The sequence below is a fragment of the Salmo salar genome, chromosome ssa20, assembly GCF_905237065.1.
Source record: "Salmo salar chromosome ssa20, Ssal_v3.1, whole genome shotgun sequence".
Lineage (NCBI taxonomy): Eukaryota > Metazoa > Chordata > Actinopteri > Salmoniformes > Salmonidae > Salmo > Salmo salar.
Window position 1 is genome coordinate 92107920 of NC_059461.1, and position 19113 is coordinate 92127032.

Sequence of the window (19113 nt, forward strand, 5' to 3'; positions counted from 1 at the left end):
TGGTGTATTAGTTAGACAGTATCCTGGTGTTGATATTCCTGTTGTCTCAGTCTGGTGTATTAGTTAGACAGTATCCTGGTGTTGATATTCCTGTTGTCTCAGTCTGGTGTATTAGTTAGACAGTATCCTGGTGTTGATATTCCTGTTGTCTCAGTCTGGTGTATTAGTTAGACAGTATCCTGGTGTTGATATTCCTGTTGTCTCAGTCTGGTGTATTAGTTAGACAGTATCCTGGTGTTGATATTCCTGTTGTCTCAGTCTGGTGTATTAGTTAGACAGTATCCTGGTGTTGATATTCCTGTTGTCTCAGTCTGGTGTATTAGTTAGACAGTATCCTGGTGTTGATATTCCTGTTGTCTCAGTCTGGTGTATTAGTTAGACAGTATCCTGGTGTTGATATTCCTGTTGTCTCAGTCTGGTGTATTAGTTAGACAGTATCCTGGTGTTGATATTCCTGTTGTCTCAGTCTGGTGTATTAGTTAGACAGTATCCTGGTGTTGATATTCCTGTTGTCTCAGTCTGGTGTATTAGTTAGACAGTATCCTGGTGTTGATATTCCTGTTGTCTCAGTCTGGTGTATTAGTTAGACAGTATCCTGGTGTTGATATTCCTGTTGTCTCAGTCTGGTGTATTAGTTAGACAGTATCCTGGTGTTGATATTCCTGTTGTCTCAGTCTGGTGTATTAGTTAGACAGTATCCTGGTGTTGATATTCCTGTTGTCTCAGTCTGGTGTATTAGTTAGACAGTATCCTGGTGTTGATATTCCTGTTGTCTCAGTCTGGTGTATTAGTTAGACAGTATCCTGGTGTTGATATTCCTGTTGTCTCAGTCTGGTGTATTAGTTAGACAGTATCCTGGTGTTGATATTCCTGTTGTCTCAGTCTGGTGTATTAGTTAGACAGTATCCTGGTGTTGATATTCCTGTTGTCTCAGTCTGGTGTATTAGTTAGACAGTATCCTGGTGTTGATATTCCTGTTGTCTCAGTCTGGTGTATTAGTTAGACAGTATCCTGGTGTTGATATTCCTGTTGTCTCAGTCTGGTGTATTAGTTAGACAGTATCCTGGTGTTGATATTCCTGTTGTCTCAGTCTGGTGTATTAGTTAGACAGTATCCTGGTGTTGATATTCCTGTTGTCTCAGTCTGGTGTATTAGTTAGACAGTATCCTGGTGTTGATATTCCTGTTGTCTCAGTCTGGTGTATTAGTTAGACAGTATCCTGGTGTTGATATTCCTGTTGTCTCAGTCTGGTGTATTAGTTAGACAGTATCCTGGTGTTGATATTCCTGTTGTCTCAGTCTGGTGTATTAGTTAGACAGTATCCTGGTGTTGATATTCCTGTTGTCTCAGTCTGGTGTATTAGTTAGACAGTATCCTGGTGTTGATATTCCTGTTGTCTCAGTCTGGTGTATTAGTTAGACAGTATCCTGGTGTTGATATTCCTGTTGTCTCAGTCTGGTGTATTAGTTAGACAGTATCCTGGTGTTGATATTCCTGTTGTCTCAGTCTGGTGTATTAGTTAGACAGTATCCTGGTGTTGATATTCCTGTTGTCTCAGTCTGGTGTATTAGTTAGACAGTATCCTGGTGTTGATATTCCTGTTGTCTCAGTCTGGTGTATTAGTTAGACAGTATCCTGGTGTTGATATTCCTGTTGTCTCAGTCTGGTGTATTAGTTAGACAGTATCCTGGTGTTGATATTCCTGTTGTCTCAGTCTGGTGTATTAGTTAGACAGTATCCTGGTGTTGATATTCCTGTTGTCTCAGTCTGGTGTATTAGTTAGACAGTATCCTGGTGTTGATATTCCTGTTGTCTCAGTCTGGTGTATTAGTTAGACAGTATCCTGGTGTTGATATTCCTGTTGTCTCAGTCTGGTGTATTAGTTAGACAGTATCCTGGTGTTGATATTCCTGTTGTCTCAGTCTGGTGTATTAGTTAGACAGTATCCTGGTGTTGATATTCCTGTTGTCTCAGTCTGGTGTATTAGTTAGACAGTATCCTGGTGTTGATATTCCTGTTGTCTCAGTCTGGTGTATTAGTTAGACAGTATCCTGGTGTTGATATTCCTGTTGTCTCAGTCTGGTGTATTAGTTAGACAGTATCCTGGTGTTGATATTCCTGTTGTCTCAGTCTGGTGTATTAGTTAGACAGTATCCTGGTGTTGATATTCCTGTTGTCTCAGTCTGGTGTATTAGTTAGACAGTATCCTGGTGTTGATATTCCTGTTGTCTCAGTCTGGTGTATTAGTTAGACAGTATCCTGGTGTTGATATTCCTGTTGTCTCAGTCTGGTGTATTAGTTAGACAGTATCCTGGTGTTGATATTCCTGTTGTCTCAGTCTGGTGTATTAGTTAGACAGTATCCTGGTGTTGATATTCCTGTTGTCTCAGTCTGGTGTATTAGTTAGACAGTATCCTGGTGTTGATATTCCTGTTGTCTCAGTCTGGTGTATTAGTTAGACAGTATCCTGGTGTTGATATTCCTGTTGTCTCAGTCTGGTGTATTAGTTAGACAGTATCCTGGTGTTGATATTCCTGTTGTCTCAGTCTGGTGTATTAGTTAGACAGTATCCTGGTGTTGATATTCCTGTTGTCTCAGTCTGGTGTATTAGTTAGACAGTATCCTGGTGTTGATATTCCTGTTGTCTCAGTCTGGTGTATTAGTTAGACAGTATCCTGGTGTTGATATTCCTGTTGTCTCAGTCTGGTGTATTAGTTAGACAGTATCCTGGTGTTGATATTCCTGTTGTCTCAGTCTGGTGTATTAGTTAGACAGTATCCTGGTGTTGATATTCCTGTTGTCTCAGTCTGGTGTATTAGTTAGACAGTATCCTGGTGTTGATATTCCTGTTGTCTCAGTCTGGTGTATTAGTTAGACAGTATCCTGGTGTTGATATTCCTGTTGTCTCAGTCTGGTGTATTAGTTAGACAGTATCCTGGTGTTGATATTCCTGTTGTCTCAGTCTGGTGTATTAGTTAGACAGTATCCTGGTGTTGATATTCCTGTTGTCTCAGTCTGGTGTATTAGTTAGACAGTATCCTGGTGTTGATATTCCTGTTGTCTCAGTCTGGTGTATTAGTTAGACAGTATCCTGGTGTTGATATTCCTGTTGTCTCAGTCTGGTGTATTAGTTAGACAGTATCCTGGTGTTGATATTCCTGTTGTCTCAGTCTGGTGTATTAGTTAGACAGTATCCTGGTGTTGATATTCCTGTTGTCTCAGTCTGGTGTATTAGTTAGACAGTATCCTGGTGTTGATATTCCTGTTGTCTCAGTCTGGTGTATTAGTTAGACAGTATCCTGGTGTTGATATTCCTGTTGTCTCAGTCTGGTGTATTAGTTAGACAGTATCCTGGTGTTGATATTCCTGTTGTCTCAGTCTGGTGTATTAGTTAGACAGTATCCTGGTGTTGATATTCCTGTTGTCTCAGTCTGGTGTATTAGTTAGACAGTATCCTGGTGTTGATATTCCTGTTGTCTCAGTCTGGTGTATTAGTTAGACAGTATCCTGGTGTTGATATTCCTGTTGTCTCAGTCTGGTGTATTAGTTAGACAGTATCCTGGTGTTGATATTCCTGTTGTCTCAGTCTGGTGTATTAGTTAGACAGTATCCTGGTGTTGATATTCCTGTTGTCTCAGTCTGGTGTATTAGTTAGACAGTATCCTGGTGTTGATATTCCTGTTGTCTCAGTCTGGTGTATTAGTTAGACAGTATCCTGGTGTTGATATTCCTGTTGTCTCAGTCTGGTGTATTAGTTAGACAGTATCCTGGTGTTGATATTCCTGTTGTCTCAGTCTGGTGTATTAGTTAGACAGTATCCTGGTGTTGATATTCCTGTTGTCTCAGTCTGGTGTATTAGTTAGACAGTATCCTGGTGTTGATATTCCTGTTGTCTCAGTCTGGTGTATTAGTTAGACAGTATCCTGGTGTTGATATTCCTGTTGTCTCAGTCTGGTGTATTAGTTAGACAGTATCCTGGTGTTGATATTCCTGTTGTCTCAGTCTGGTGTATTAGTTAGACAGTATCCTGGTGTTGATATTCCTGTTGTCTCAGTCTGGTGTATTAGTTAGACAGTATCCTGGTGTTGATATTCCTGTTGTCTCAGTCTGGTGTATTAGTTAGACAGTATCCTGGTGTTGATATTCCTGTTGTCTCAGTCTGGTGTATTAGTTAGACAGTATCCTGGTGTTGATATTCCTGTTGTCTCAGTCTGGTGTATTAGTTAGACAGTATCCTGGTGTTGATATTCCTGTTGTCTCAGTCTGGTGTATTAGTTAGACAGTATCCTGGTGTTGATATTCCTGTTGTCTCAGTCTGGTGTATTAGTTAGACAGTATCCTGGTGTTGATATTCCTGTTGTCTCAGTCTGGTGTATTAGTTAGACAGTATCCTGGTGTTGATATTCCTGTTGTCTCAGTCTGGTGTATTAGTTAGACAGTATCCTGGTGTTGATATTCCTGTTGTCTCAGTCTGGTGTATTAGTTAGACAGTATCCTGGTGTTGATATTCCTGTTGTCTCAGTCTGGTGTATTAGTTAGACAGTATCCTGGTGTTGATATTCCTGTTGTCTCAGTCTGGTGTATTAGTTAGACAGTATCCTGGTGTTGATATTCCTGTTGTCTCAGTCTGGTGTATTAGTTAGACAGTATCCTGGTGTTGATATTCCTGTTGTCTCAGTCTGGTGTATTAGTTAGACAGTATCCTGGTGTTGATATTCCTGTTGTCTCAGTCTGGTGTATTAGTTAGACAGTATCCTGGTGTTGATATTCCTGTTGTCTCAGTCTGGTGTATTAGTTAGACAGTATCCTGGTGTTGATATTCCTGTTGTCTCAGTCTGGTGTATTAGTTAGACAGTATCCTGGTGTTGATATTCCTGTTGTCTCAGTCTGGTGTATTAGTTAGACAGTATCCTGGTGTTGATATTCCTGTTGTCTCAGTCTGGTGTATTAGTTAGACAGTATCCTGGTGTTGATATTCCTGTTGTCTCAGTCTGGTGTATTAGTTAGACAGTATCCTGGTGTTGATATTCCTGTTGTCTCAGTCTGGTGTATTAGTTAGACAGTATCCTGGTGTTGATATTCCTGTTGTCTCAGTCTGGTGTATTAGTTAGACAGTATCCTGGTGTTGATATTCCTGTTGTCTCAGTCTGGTGTATTAGTTAGACAGTATCCTGGTGTTGATATTCCTGTTGTCTCAGTCTGGTGTATTAGTTAGACAGTATCCTGGTGTTGATATTCCTGTTGTCTCAGTCTGGTGTATTAGTTAGACAGTATCCTGGTGTTGATATTCCTGTTGTCTCAGTCTGGTGTATTAGTTAGACAGTATCCTGGTGTTGATATTCCTGTTGTCTCAGTCTGGTGTATTAGTTAGACAGTATCCTGGTGTTGATATTCCTGTTGTCTCAGTCTGGTGTATTAGTTAGACAGTATCCTGGTGTTGATATTCCTGTTGTCTCAGTCTGGTGTATTAGTTAGACAGTATCCTGGTGTTGATATTCCTGTTGTCTCAGTCTGGTGTATTAGTTAGACAGTATCCTGGTGTTGATATTCCTGTTGTCTCAGTCTGGTGTATTAGTTAGACAGTATCCTGGTGTTGATATTCCTGTTGTCTCAGTCTGGTGTATTAGTTAGACAGTATCCTGGTGTTGATATTCCTGTTGTCTCAGTCTGGTGTATTAGTTAGACAGTATCCTGGTGTTGATATTCCTGTTGTCTCAGTCTGGTGTATTAGTTAGACAGTATCCTGGTGTTGATATTCCTGTTGTCTCAGTCTGGTGTATTAGTTAGACAGTATCCTGGTGTTGATATTCCTGTTGTCTCAGTCTGGTGTATTAGTTAGACAGTATCCTGGTGTTGATATTCCTGTTGTCTCAGTCTGGTGTATTAGTTAGACAGTATCCTGGTGTTGATATTCCTGTTGTCTCAGTCTGGTGTATTAGTTAGACAGTATCCTGGTGTTGATATTCCTGTTGTCTCAGTCTGGTGTATTAGTTAGACAGTATCCTGGTGTTGATATTCCTGTTGTCTCAGTCTGGTGTATTAGTTAGACAGTATCCTGGTGTTGATATTCCTGTTGTCTCAGTCTGGTGTATTAGTTAGACAGTATCCTGGTGTTGATATTCCTGTTGTCTCAGTCTGGTGTATTAGTTAGACAGTATCCTGGTGTTGATATTCCTGTTGTCTCAGTCTGGTGTATTAGTTAGACAGTATCCTGGTGTTGATATTCCTGTTGTCTCAGTCTGGTGTATTAGTTAGACAGTATCCTGGTGTTGATATTCCTGTTGTCTCAGTCTGGTGTATTAGTTAGACAGTATCCTGGTGTTGATATTCCTGTTGTCTCAGTCTGGTGTATTAGTTAGACAGTATCCTGGTGTTGATATTCCTGTTGTCTCAGTCTGGTGTATTAGTTAGACAGTATCCTGGTGTTGATATTCCTGTTGTCTCAGTCTGGTGTATTAGTTAGACAGTATCCTGGTGTTGATATTCCTGTTGTCTCAGTCTGGTGTATTAGTTAGACAGTATCCTGGTGTTGATATTCCTGTTGTCTCAGTCTGGTGTATTAGTTAGACAGTATCCTGGTGTTGATATTCCTGTTGTCTCAGTCTGGTGTATTAGTTAGACAGTATCCTGGTGTTGATATTCCTGTTGTCTCAGTCTGGTGTATTAGTTAGACAGTATCCTGGTGTTGATATTCCTGTTGTCTCAGTCTGGTGTATTAGTTAGACAGTATCCTGGTGTTGATATTCCTGTTGTCTCAGTCTGGTGTATTAGTTAGACAGTATCCTGGTGTTGATATTCCTGTTGTCTCAGTCTGGTGTATTAGTTAGACAGTATCCTGGTGTTGATATTCCTGTTGTCTCAGTCTGGTGTATTAGTTAGACAGTATCCTGGTGTTGATATTCCTGTTGTCTCAGTCTGGTGTATTAGTTAGACAGTATCCTGGTGTTGATATTCCTGTTGTCTCAGTCTGGTGTATTAGTTAGACAGTATCCTGGTGTTGATATTCCTGTTGTCTCAGTCTGGTGTATTAGTTAGACAGTATCCTGGTGTTGATATTCCTGTTGTCTCAGTCTGGTGTATTAGTTAGACAGTATCCTGGTGTTGATATTCCTGTTGTCTCAGTCTGGTGTATTAGTTAGACAGTATCCTGGTGTTGATATTCCTGTTGTCTCAGTCTGGTGTATTAGTTAGACAGTATCCTGGTGTTGATATTCCTGTTGTCTCAGTCTGGTGTATTAGTTAGACAGTATCCTGGTGTTGATATTCCTGTTGTCTCAGTCTGGTGTATTAGTTAGACAGTATCCTGGTGTTGATATTCCTGTTGTCTCAGTCTGGTGTATTAGTTAGACAGTATCCTGGTGTTGATATTCCTGTTGTCTCAGTCTGGTGTATTAGTTAGACAGTATCCTGGTGTTGATATTCCTGTTGTCTCAGTCTGGTGTATTAGTTAGACAGTATCCTGGTGTTGATATTCCTGTTGTCTCAGTCTGGTGTATTAGTTAGACAGTATCCTGGTGTTGATATTCCTGTTGTCTCAGTCTGGTGTATTAGTTAGACAGTATCCTGGTGTTGATATTCCTGTTGTCTCAGTCTGGTGTATTAGTTAGACAGTATCCTGGTGTTGATATTCCTGTTGTCTCAGTCTGGTGTATTAGTTAGACAGTATCCTGGTGTTGATATTCCTGTTGTCTCAGTCTGGTGTATTAGTTAGACAGTATCCTGGTGTTGATATTCCTGTTGTCTCAGTCTGGTGTATTAGTTAGACAGTATCCTGGTGTTGATATTCCTGTTGTCTCAGTCTGGTGTATTAGTTAGACAGTATCCTGGTGTTGATATTCCTGTTGTCTCAGTCTGGTGTATTAGTTAGACAGTATCCTGGTGTTGATATTCCTGTTGTCTCAGTCTGGTGTATTAGTTAGACAGTATCCTGGTGTTGATATTCCTGTTGTCTCAGTCTGGTGTATTAGTTAGACAGTATCCTGGTGTTGATATTCCTGTTGTCTCAGTCTGGTGTATTAGTTAGACAGTATCCTGGTGTTGATATTCCTGTTGTCTCAGTCTGGTGTATTAGTTAGACAGTATCCTGGTGTTGATATTCCTGTTGTCTCAGTCTGGTGTATTAGTTAGACAGTATCCTGGTGTTGATATTCCTGTTGTCTCAGTCTGGTGTATTAGTTAGACAGTATCCTGGTGTTGATATTCCTGTTGTCTCAGTCTGGTGTATTAGTTAGACAGTATCCTGGTGTTGATATTCCTGTTGTCTCAGTCTGGTGTATTAGTTAGACAGTATCCTGGTGTTGATATTCCTGTTGTCTCAGTCTGGTGTATTAGTTAGACAGTATCCTGGTGTTGATATTCCTGTTGTCTCAGTCTGGTGTATTAGTTAGACAGTATCCTGGTGTTGATATTCCTGTTGTCTCAGTCTGGTGTATTAGTTAGACAGTATCCTGGTGTTGATATTCCTGTTGTCTCAGTCTGGTGTATTAGTTAGACAGTATCCTGGTGTTGATATTCCTGTTGTCTCAGTCTGGTGTATTAGTTAGACAGTATCCTGGTGTTGATATTCCTGTTGTCTCAGTCTGGTGTATTAGTTAGACAGTATCCTGGTGTTGATATTCCTGTTGTCTCAGTCTGGTGTATTAGTTAGACAGTATCCTGGTGTTGATATTCCTGTTGTCTCAGTCTGGTGTATTAGTTAGACAGTATCCTGGTGTTGATATTCCTGTTGTCTCAGTCTGGTGTATTAGTTAGACAGTATCCTGGTGTTGATATTCCTGTTGTCTCAGTCTGGTGTATTAGTTAGACAGTATCCTGGTGTTGATATTCCTGTTGTCTCAGTCTGGTGTATTAGTTAGACAGTATCCTGGTGTTGATATTCCTGTTGTCTCAGTCTGGTGTATTAGTTAGACAGTATCCTGGTGTTGATATTCCTGTTGTCTCAGTCTGGTGTATTAGTTAGACAGTATCCTGGTGTTGATATTCCTGTTGTCTCAGTCTGGTGTATTAGTTAGACAGTATCCTGGTGTTGATATTCCTGTTGTCTCAGTCTGGTGTATTAGTTAGACAGTATCCTGGTGTTGATATTCCTGTTGTCTCAGTCTGGTGTATTAGTTAGACAGTATCCTGGTGTTGATATTCCTGTTGTCTCAGTCTGGTGTATTAGTTAGACAGTATCCTGGTGTTGATATTCCTGTTGTCTCAGTCTGGTGTATTAGTTAGACAGTATCCTGGTGTTGATATTCCTGTTGTCTCAGTCTGGTGTATTAGTTAGACAGTATCCTGGTGTTGATATTCCTGTTGTCTCAGTCTGGTGTATTAGTTAGACAGTATCCTGGTGTTGATATTCCTGTTGTCTCAGTCTGGTGTATTAGTTAGACAGTATCCTGGTGTTGATATTCCTGTTGTCTCAGTCTGGTGTATTAGTTAGACAGTATCCTGGTGTTGATATTCCTGTTGTCTCAGTCTGGTGTATTAGTTAGACAGTATCCTGGTGTTGATATTCCTGTTGTCTCAGTCTGGTGTATTAGTTAGACAGTATCCTGGTGTTGATATTCCTGTTGTCTCAGTCTGGTGTATTAGTTAGACAGTATCCTGGTGTTGATATTCCTGTTGTCTCAGTCTGGTGTATTAGTTAGACAGTATCCTGGTGTTGATATTCCTGTTGTCTCAGTCTGGTGTATTAGTTAGACAGTATCCTGGTGTTGATATTCCTGTTGTCTCAGTCTGGTGTATTAGTTAGACAGTATCCTGGTGTTGATATTCCTGTTGTCTCAGTCTGGTGTATTAGTTAGACAGTATCCTGGTGTTGATATTCCTGTTGTCTCAGTCTGGTGTATTAGTTAGACAGTATCCTGGTGTTGATATTCCTGTTGTCTCAGTCTGGTGTATTAGTTAGACAGTATCCTGGTGTTGATATTCCTGTTGTCTCAGTCTGGTGTATTAGTTAGACAGTATCCTGGTGTTGATATTCCTGTTGTCTCAGTCTGGTGTATTAGTTAGACAGTATCCTGGTGTTGATATTCCTGTTGTCTCAGTCTGGTGTATTAGTTAGACAGTATCCTGGTGTTGATATTCCTGTTGTCTCAGTCTGGTGTATTAGTTAGACAGTATCCTGGTGTTGATATTCCTGTTGTCTCAGTCTGGTGTATTAGTTAGACAGTATCCTGGTGTTGATATTCCTGTTGTCTCAGTCTGGTGTATTAGTTAGACAGTATCCTGGTGTTGATATTCCTGTTGTCTCAGTCTGGTGTATTAGTTAGACAGTATCCTGGTGTTGATATTCCTGTTGTCTCAGTCTGGTGTATTAGTTAGACAGTATCCTGGTGTTGATATTCCTGTTGTCTCAGTCTGGTGTATTAGTTAGACAGTATCCTGGTGTTGATATTCCTGTTGTCTCAGTCTGGTGTATTAGTTAGACAGTATCCTGGTGTTGATATTCCTGTTGTCTCAGTCTGGTGTATTAGTTAGACAGTATCCTGGTGTTGATATTCCTGTTGTCTCAGTCTGGTGTATTAGTTAGACAGTATCCTGGTGTTGATATTCCTGTTGTCTCAGTCTGGTGTATTAGTTAGACAGTATCCTGGTGTTGATATTCCTGTTGTCTCAGTCTGGTGTATTAGTTAGACAGTATCCTGGTGTTGATATTCCTGTTGTCTCAGTCTGGTGTATTAGTTAGACAGTATCCTGGTGTTGATATTCCTGTTGTCTCAGTCTGGTGTATTAGTTAGACAGTATCCTGGTGTTGATATTCCTGTTGTCTCAGTCTGGTGTATTAGTTAGACAGTATCCTGGTGTTGATATTCCTGTTGTCTCAGTCTGGTGTATTAGTTAGACAGTATCCTGGTGTTGATATTCCTGTTGTCTCAGTCTGGTGTATTAGTTAGACAGTATCCTGGTGTTGATATTCCTGTTGTCTCAGTCTGGTGTATTAGTTAGACAGTATCCTGGTGTTGATATTCCTGTTGTCTCAGTCTGGTGTATTAGTTAGACAGTATCCTGGTGTTGATATTCCTGTTGTCTCAGTCTGGTGTATTAGTTAGACAGTATCCTGGTGTTGATATTCCTGTTGTCTCAGTCTGGTGTATTAGTTAGACAGTATCCTGGTGTTGATATTCCTGTTGTCTCAGTCTGGTGTATTAGTTAGACAGTATCCTGGTGTTGATATTCCTGTTGTCTCAGTCTGGTGTATTAGTTAGACAGTATCCTGGTGTTGATATTCCTGTTGTCTCAGTCTGGTGTATTAGTTAGACAGTATCCTGGTGTTGATATTCCTGTTGTCTCAGTCTGGTGTATTAGTTAGACAGTATCCTGGTGTTGATATTCCTGTTGTCTCAGTCTGGTGTATTAGTTAGACAGTATCCTGGTGTTGATATTCCTGTTGTCTCAGTCTGGTGTATTAGTTAGACAGTATCCTGGTGTTGATATTCCTGTTGTCTCAGTCTGGTGTATTAGTTAGACAGTATCCTGGTGTTGATATTCCTGTTGTCTCAGTCTGGTGTATTAGTTAGACAGTATCCTGGTGTTGATATTCCTGTTGTCTCAGTCTGGTGTATTAGTTAGACAGTATCCTGGTGTTGATATTCCTGTTGTCTCAGTCTGGTGTATTAGTTAGACAGTATCCTGGTGTTGATATTCCTGTTGTCTCAGTCTGGTGTATTAGTTAGACAGTATCCTGGTGTTGATATTCCTGTTGTCTCAGTCTGGTGTATTAGTTAGACAGTATCCTGGTGTTGATATTCCTGTTGTCTCAGTCTGGTGTATTAGTTAGACAGTATCCTGGTGTTGATATTCCTGTTGTCTCAGTCTGGTGTATTAGTTAGACAGTATCCTGGTGTTGATATTCCTGTTGTCTCAGTCTGGTGTATTAGTTAGACAGTATCCTGGTGTTGATATTCCTGTTGTCTCAGTCTGGTGTATTAGTTAGACAGTATCCTGGTGTTGATATTCCTGTTGTCTCAGTCTGGTGTATTAGTTAGACAGTATCCTGGTGTTGATATTCCTGTTGTCTCAGTCTGGTGTATTAGTTAGACAGTATCCTGGTGTTGATATTCCTGTTGTCTCAGTCTGGTGTATTAGTTAGACAGTATCCTGGTGTTGATATTCCTGTTGTCTCAGTCTGGTGTATTAGTTAGACAGTATCCTGGTGTTGATATTCCTGTTGTCTCAGTCTGGTGTATTAGTTAGACAGTATCCTGGTGTTGATATTCCTGTTGTCTCAGTCTGGTGTATTAGTTAGACAGTATCCTGGTGTTGATATTCCTGTTGTCTCAGTCTGGTGTATTAGTTAGACAGTATCCTGGTGTTGATATTCCTGTTGTCTCAGTCTGGTGTATTAGTTAGACAGTATCCTGGTGTTGATATTCCTGTTGTCTCAGTCTGGTGTATTAGTTAGACAGTATCCTGGTGTTGATATTCCTGTTGTCTCAGTCTGGTGTATTAGTTAGACAGTATCCTGGTGTTGATATTCCTGTTGTCTCAGTCTGGTGTATTAGTTAGACAGTATCCTGGTGTTGATATTCCTGTTGTCTCAGTCTGGTGTATTAGTTAGACAGTATCCTGGTGTTGATATTCCTGTTGTCTCAGTCTGGTGTATTAGTTAGACAGTATCCTGGTGTTGATATTCCTGTTGTCTCAGTCTGGTGTATTAGTTAGACAGTATCCTGGTGTTGATATTCCTGTTGTCTCAGTCTGGTGTATTAGTTAGACAGTATCCTGGTGTTGATATTCCTGTTGTCTCAGTCTGGTGTATTAGTTAGACAGTATCCTGGTGTTGATATTCCTGTTGTCTCAGTCTGGTGTATTAGTTAGACAGTATCCTGGTGTTGATATTCCTGTTGTCTCAGTCTGGTGTATTAGTTAGACAGTATCCTGGTGTTGATATTCCTGTTGTCTCAGTCTGGTGTATTAGTTAGACAGTATCCTGGTGTTGATATTCCTGTTGTCTCAGTCTGGTGTATTAGTTAGACAGTATCCTGGTGTTGATATTCCTGTTGTCTCAGTCTGGTGTATTAGTTAGACAGTATCCTGGTGTTGATATTCCTGTTGTCTCAGTCTGGTGTATTAGTTAGACAGTATCCTGGTGTTGATATTCCTGTTGTCTCAGTCTGGTGTATTAGTTAGACAGTATCCTGGTGTTGATATTCCTGTTGTCTCAGTCTGGTGTATTAGTTAGACAGTATCCTGGTGTTGATATTCCTGTTGTCTCAGTCTGGTGTATTAGTTAGACAGTATCCTGGTGTTGATATTCCTGTTGTCTCAGTCTGGTGTATTAGTTAGACAGTATCCTGGTGTTGATATTCCTGTTGTCTCAGTCTGGTGTATTAGTTAGACAGTATCCTGGTGTTGATATTCCTGTTGTCTCAGTCTGGTGTATTAGTTAGACAGTATCCTGGTGTTGATATTCCTGTTGTCTCAGTCTGGTGTATTAGTTAGACAGTATCCTGGTGTTGATATTCCTGTTGTCTCAGTCTGGTGTATTAGTTAGACAGTATCCTGGTGTTGATATTCCTGTTGTCTCAGTCTGGTGTATTAGTTAGACAGTATCCTGGTGTTGATATTCCTGTTGTCTCAGTCTGGTGTATTAGTTAGACAGTATCCTGGTGTTGATATTCCTGTTGTCTCAGTCTGGTGTATTAGTTAGACAGTATCCTGGTGTTGATATTCCTGTTGTCTCAGTCTGGTGTATTAGTTAGACAGTATCCTGGTGTTGATATTCCTGTTGTCTCAGTCTGGTGTATTAGTTAGACAGTATCCTGGTGTTGATATTCCTGTTGTCTCAGTCTGGTGTATTAGTTAGACAGTATCCTGGTGTTGATATTCCTGTTGTCTCAGTCTGGTGTATTAGTTAGACAGTATCCTGGTGTTGATATTCCTGTTGTCTCAGTCTGGTGTATTAGTTAGACAGTATCCTGGTGTTGATATTCCTGTTGTCTCAGTCTGGTGTATTAGTTAGACAGTATCCTGGTGTTGATATTCCTGTTGTCTCAGTCTGGTGTATTAGTTAGACAGTATCCTGGTGTTGATATTCCTGTTGTCTCAGTCTGGTGTATTAGTTAGACAGTATCCTGGTGTTGATATTCCTGTTGTCTCAGTCTGGTGTATTAGTTAGACAGTATCCTGGTGTTGATATTCCTGTTGTCTCAGTCTGGTGTATTAGTTAGACAGTATCCTGGTGTTGATATTCCTGTTGTCTCAGTCTGGTGTATTAGTTAGACAGTATCCTGGTGTTGATATTCCTGTTGTCTCAGTCTGGTGTATTAGTTAGACAGTATCCTGGTGTTGATATTCCTGTTGTCTCAGTCTGGTGTATTAGTTAGACAGTATCCTGGTGTTGATATTCCTGTTGTCTCAGTCTGGTGTATTAGTTAGACAGTATCCTGGTGTTGATATTCCTGTTGTCTCAGTCTGGTGTATTAGTTAGACAGTATCCTGGTGTTGATATTCCTGTTGTCTCAGTCTGGTGTATTAGTTAGACAGTATCCTGGTGTTGATATTCCTGTTGTCTCAGTCTGGTGTATTAGTTAGACAGTATCCTGGTGTTGATATTCCTGTTGTCTCAGTCTGGTGTATTAGTTAGACAGTATCCTGGTGTTGATATTCCTGTTGTCTCAGTCTGGTGTATTAGTTAGACAGTATCCTGGTGTTGATATTCCTGTTGTCTCAGTCTGGTGTATTAGTTAGACAGTATCCTGGTGTTGATATTCCTGTTGTCTCAGTCTGGTGTATTAGTTAGACAGTATCCTGGTGTTGATATTCCTGTTGTCTCAGTCTGGTGTATTAGTTAGACAGTATCCTGGTGTTGATATTCCTGTTGTCTCAGTCTGGTGTATTAGTTAGACAGTATCCTGGTGTTGATATTCCTGTTGTCTCAGTCTGGTGTATTAGTTAGACAGTATCCTGGTGTTGATATTCCTGTTGTCTCAGTCTGGTGTATTAGTTAGACAGTATCCTGGTGTTGATATTCCTGTTGTCTCAGTCTGGTGTATTAGTTAGACAGTATCCTGGTGTTGATATTCCTGTTGTCTCAGTCTGGTGTATTAGTTAGACAGTATCCTGGTGTTGATATTCCTGTTGTCTCAGTCTGGTGTATTAGTTAGACAGTATCCTGGTGTTGATATTCCTGTTGTCTCAGTCTGGTGTATTAGTTAGACAGTATCCTGGTGTTGATATTCCTGTTGTCTCAGTCTGGTGTATTAGTTAGACAGTATCCTGGTGTTGATATTCCTGTTGTCTCAGTCTGGTGTATTAGTTAGACAGTATCCTGGTGTTGATATTCCTGTTGTCTCAGTCTGGTGTATTAGTTAGACAGTATCCTGGTGTTGATATTCCTGTTGTCTCAGTCTGGTGTATTAGTTAGACAGTATCCTGGTGTTGATATTCCTGTTGTCTCAGTCTGGTGTATTAGTTAGACAGTATCCTGGTGTTGATATTCCTGTTGTCTCAGTCTGGTGTATTAGTTAGACAGTATCCTGGTGTTGATATTCCTGTTGTCTCAGTCTGGTGTATTAGTTAGACAGTATCCTGGTGTTGATATTCCTGTTGTCTCAGTCTGGTGTATTAGTTAGACAGTATCCTGGTGTTGATATTCCTGTTGTCTCAGTCTGGTGTATTAGTTAGACAGTATCCTGGTGTTGATATTCCTGTTGTCTCAGTCTGGTGTATTAGTTAGACAGTATCCTGGTGTTGATATTCCTGTTGTCTCAGTCTGGTGTATTAGTTAGACAGTATCCTGGTGTTGATATTCCTGTTGTCTCAGTCTGGTGTATTAGTTAGACAGTATCCTGGTGTTGATATTCCTGTTGTCTCAGTCTGGTGTATTAGTTAGACAGTATCCTGGTGTTGATATTCCTGTTGTCTCAGTCTGGTGTATTAGTTAGACAGTATCCTGGTGTTGATATTCCTGTTGTCTCAGTCTGGTGTATTAGTTAGACAGTATCCTGGTGTTGATATTCCTGTTGTCTCAGTCTGGTGTATTAGTTAGACAGTATCCTGGTGTTGATATTCCTGTTGTCTCAGTCTGGTGTATTAGTTAGACAGTATCCTGGTGTTGATATTCCTGTTGTCTCAGTCTGGTGTATTAGTTAGACAGTATCCTGGTGTTGATATTCCTGTTGTCTCAGTCTGGTGTATTAGTTAGACAGTATCCTGGTGTTGATATTCCTGTTGTCTCAGTCTGGTGTATTAGTTAGACAGTATCCTGGTGTTGATATTCCTGTTGTCTCAGTCTGGTGTATTAGTTAGACAGTATCCTGGTGTTGATATTCCTGTTGTCTCAGTCTGGTGTATTAGTTAGACAGTATCCTGGTGTTGATATTCCTGTTGTCTCAGTCTGGTGTATTAGTTAGACAGTATCCTGGTGTTGATATTCCTGTTGTCTCAGTCTGGTGTATTAGTTAGACAGTATCCTGGTGTTGATATTCCTGTTGTCTCAGTCTGGTGTATTAGTTAGACAGTATCCTGGTGTTGATATTCCTGTTGTCTCAGTCTGGTGTATTAGTTAGACAGTATCCTGGTGTTGATATTCCTGTTGTCTCAGTCTGGTGTATTAGTTAGACAGTATCCTGGTGTTGATATTCCTGTTGTCTCAGTCTGGTGTATTAGTTAGACAGTATCCTGGTGTTGATATTCCTGTTGTCTCAGTCTGGTGTATTAGTTAGACAGTATCCTGGTGTTGATATTCCTGTTGTCTCAGTCTGGTGTATTAGTTAGACAGTATCCTGGTGTTGATATTCCTGTTGTCTCAGTCTGGTGTATTAGTTAGACAGTATCCTGGTGTTGATATTCCTGTTGTCTCAGTCTGGTGTATTAGTTAGACAGTATCCTGGTGTTGATATTCCTGTTGTCTCAGTCTGGTGTATTAGTTAGACAGTATCCTGGTGTTGATATTCCTGTTGTCTCAGTCTGGTGTATTAGTTAGACAGTATCCTGGTGTTGATATTCCTGTTGTCTCAGTCTGGTGTATTAGTTAGACAGTATCCTGGTGTTGATATTCCTGTTGTCTCAGTCTGGTGTATTAGTTAGACAGTATCCTGGTGTTGATATTCCTGTTGTCTCAGTCTGGTGTATTAGTTAGACAGTATCCTGGTGTTGATATTCCTGTTGTCTCAGTCTGGTGTATTAGTTAGACAGTATCCTGGTGTTGATATTCCTGTTGTCTCAGTCTGGTGTATTAGTTAGACAGTATCCTGGTGTTGATATTCCTGTTGTCTCAGTCTGGTGTATTAGTTAGACAGTATCCTGGTGTTGATATTCCTGTTGTCTCAGTCTGGTGTATTAGTTAGACAGTATCCTGGTGTTGATATTCCTGTTGTCTCAGTCTGGTGTATTAGTTAGACAGTATCCTGGTGTTGATATTCCTGTTGTCTCAGTCTGGTGTATTAGTTAGACAGTATCCTGGTGTTGATATTCCTGTTGTCTCAGTCTGGTGTATTAGTTAGACAGTATCCTGGTGTTGATATTCCTGTTGTCTCAGTCTGGTGTATTAGTTAGACAGTATCCTGGTGTTGATATTCCTGTTGTCTCAGTCTGGTGTATTAGTTAGACAGTATCCTGGTGTTGATATTCCTGTTGTCTCAGTCTGGTGTATTAGTTAGACAGTATCCTGGTGTTGATATTCCTGTTGTCTCAGTCTGGTGTATTAGTTAGACAGTATCCTGGTGTTGATATTCCTGTTGTCTCAGTCTGGTGTATTAGTTAGACAGTATCCTGGTGTTGATATTCCTGTTGTCTCAGTCTGGTGTATTAGTTAGACAGTATCCTGGTGTTGATATTCCTGTTGTCTCAGTCTGGTGTATTAGTTAGACAGTATCCTGGTGTTGATATTCCTGTTGTCTCAGTCTGGTGTATTAGTTAGACAGTATCCTGGTGTTGATATTCCTGTTGTCTCAGTCTGGTGTATTAGTTAGACAGTATCCTGGTGTTGATATTCCTGTTGTCTCAGTCTGGTGTATTAGTTAGACAGTATCCTGGTGTTGATATTCCTGTTGTCTCAGTCTGGTGTATTAGTTAGACAGTATCCTGGTGTTGATATTCCTGTTGTCTCAGTCTGGTGTATTAGTTAGACAGTATCCTGGTGTTGATATTCCTGTTGTCTCAGTCTGGTGTATTAGTTAGACAGTATCCTGGTGTTGATATTCCTGTTGTCTCAGTCTGGTGTATTAGTTAGACAGTATCCTGGTGTTGATATTCCTGTTGTCTCAGTCTGGTGTATTAGTTAGACAGTATCCTGGTGTTGATATTCCTGTTGTCTCAGTCTGGTGTATTAGTTAGACAGTATCCTGGTGTTGATATTCCTGTTGTCTCAGTCTGGTGTATTAGTTAGACAGTATCCTGGTGTTGATATTCCTGTTGTCTCAGTCTGGTGTATTAGTTAGACAGTATCCTGGTGTTGATATTCCTGTTGTCTCAGTCTGGTGTATTAGTTAGACAGTATCCTGGTGTTGATATTCCTGTTGTCTCAGTCTGGTGTATTAGTTAGACAGTATCCTGGTGTTGATATTCCTGTTGTCTCAGTCTGGTGTATTAGTTAGACAGTATCCTGGTGTTGATATTCCTGTTGTCTCAGTCTGGTGTATTAGTTAGACAGTATCCTGGTGTTGATATTCCTGTTGTCTCAGTCTGGTGTATTAGTTAGACAGTATCCTGGTGTTGATATTCCTGTTGTCTCAGTCTGGTGTATTAGTTAGACAGTATCCTGGTGTTGATATTCCTGTTGTCTCAGTCTGGTGTATTAGTTAGACAGTATCCTGGTGTTGATATTCCTGTTGTCTCAGTCTGGTGTATTAGTTAGACAGTATCCTGGTGTTGATATTCCTGTTGTCTCAGTCTGGTGTATTAGTTAGACAGTATCCTGGTGTTGATATTCCTGTTGTCTCAGTCTGGTGTATTAGTTAGACAGTATCCTGGTGTTGATATTCCTGTTGTCTCAGTCTGGTGTATTAGTTAGACAGTATCCTGGTGTTGATATTCCTGTTGTCTCAGTCTGGTGTATTAGTTAGACAGTATCCTGGTGTTGATATTCCTGTTGTCTCAGTCTGGTGTATTAGTTAGACAGTATCCTGGTGTTGATATTCCTGTTGTCTCAGTCTGGTGTATTAGTTAGACAGTATCCTGGTG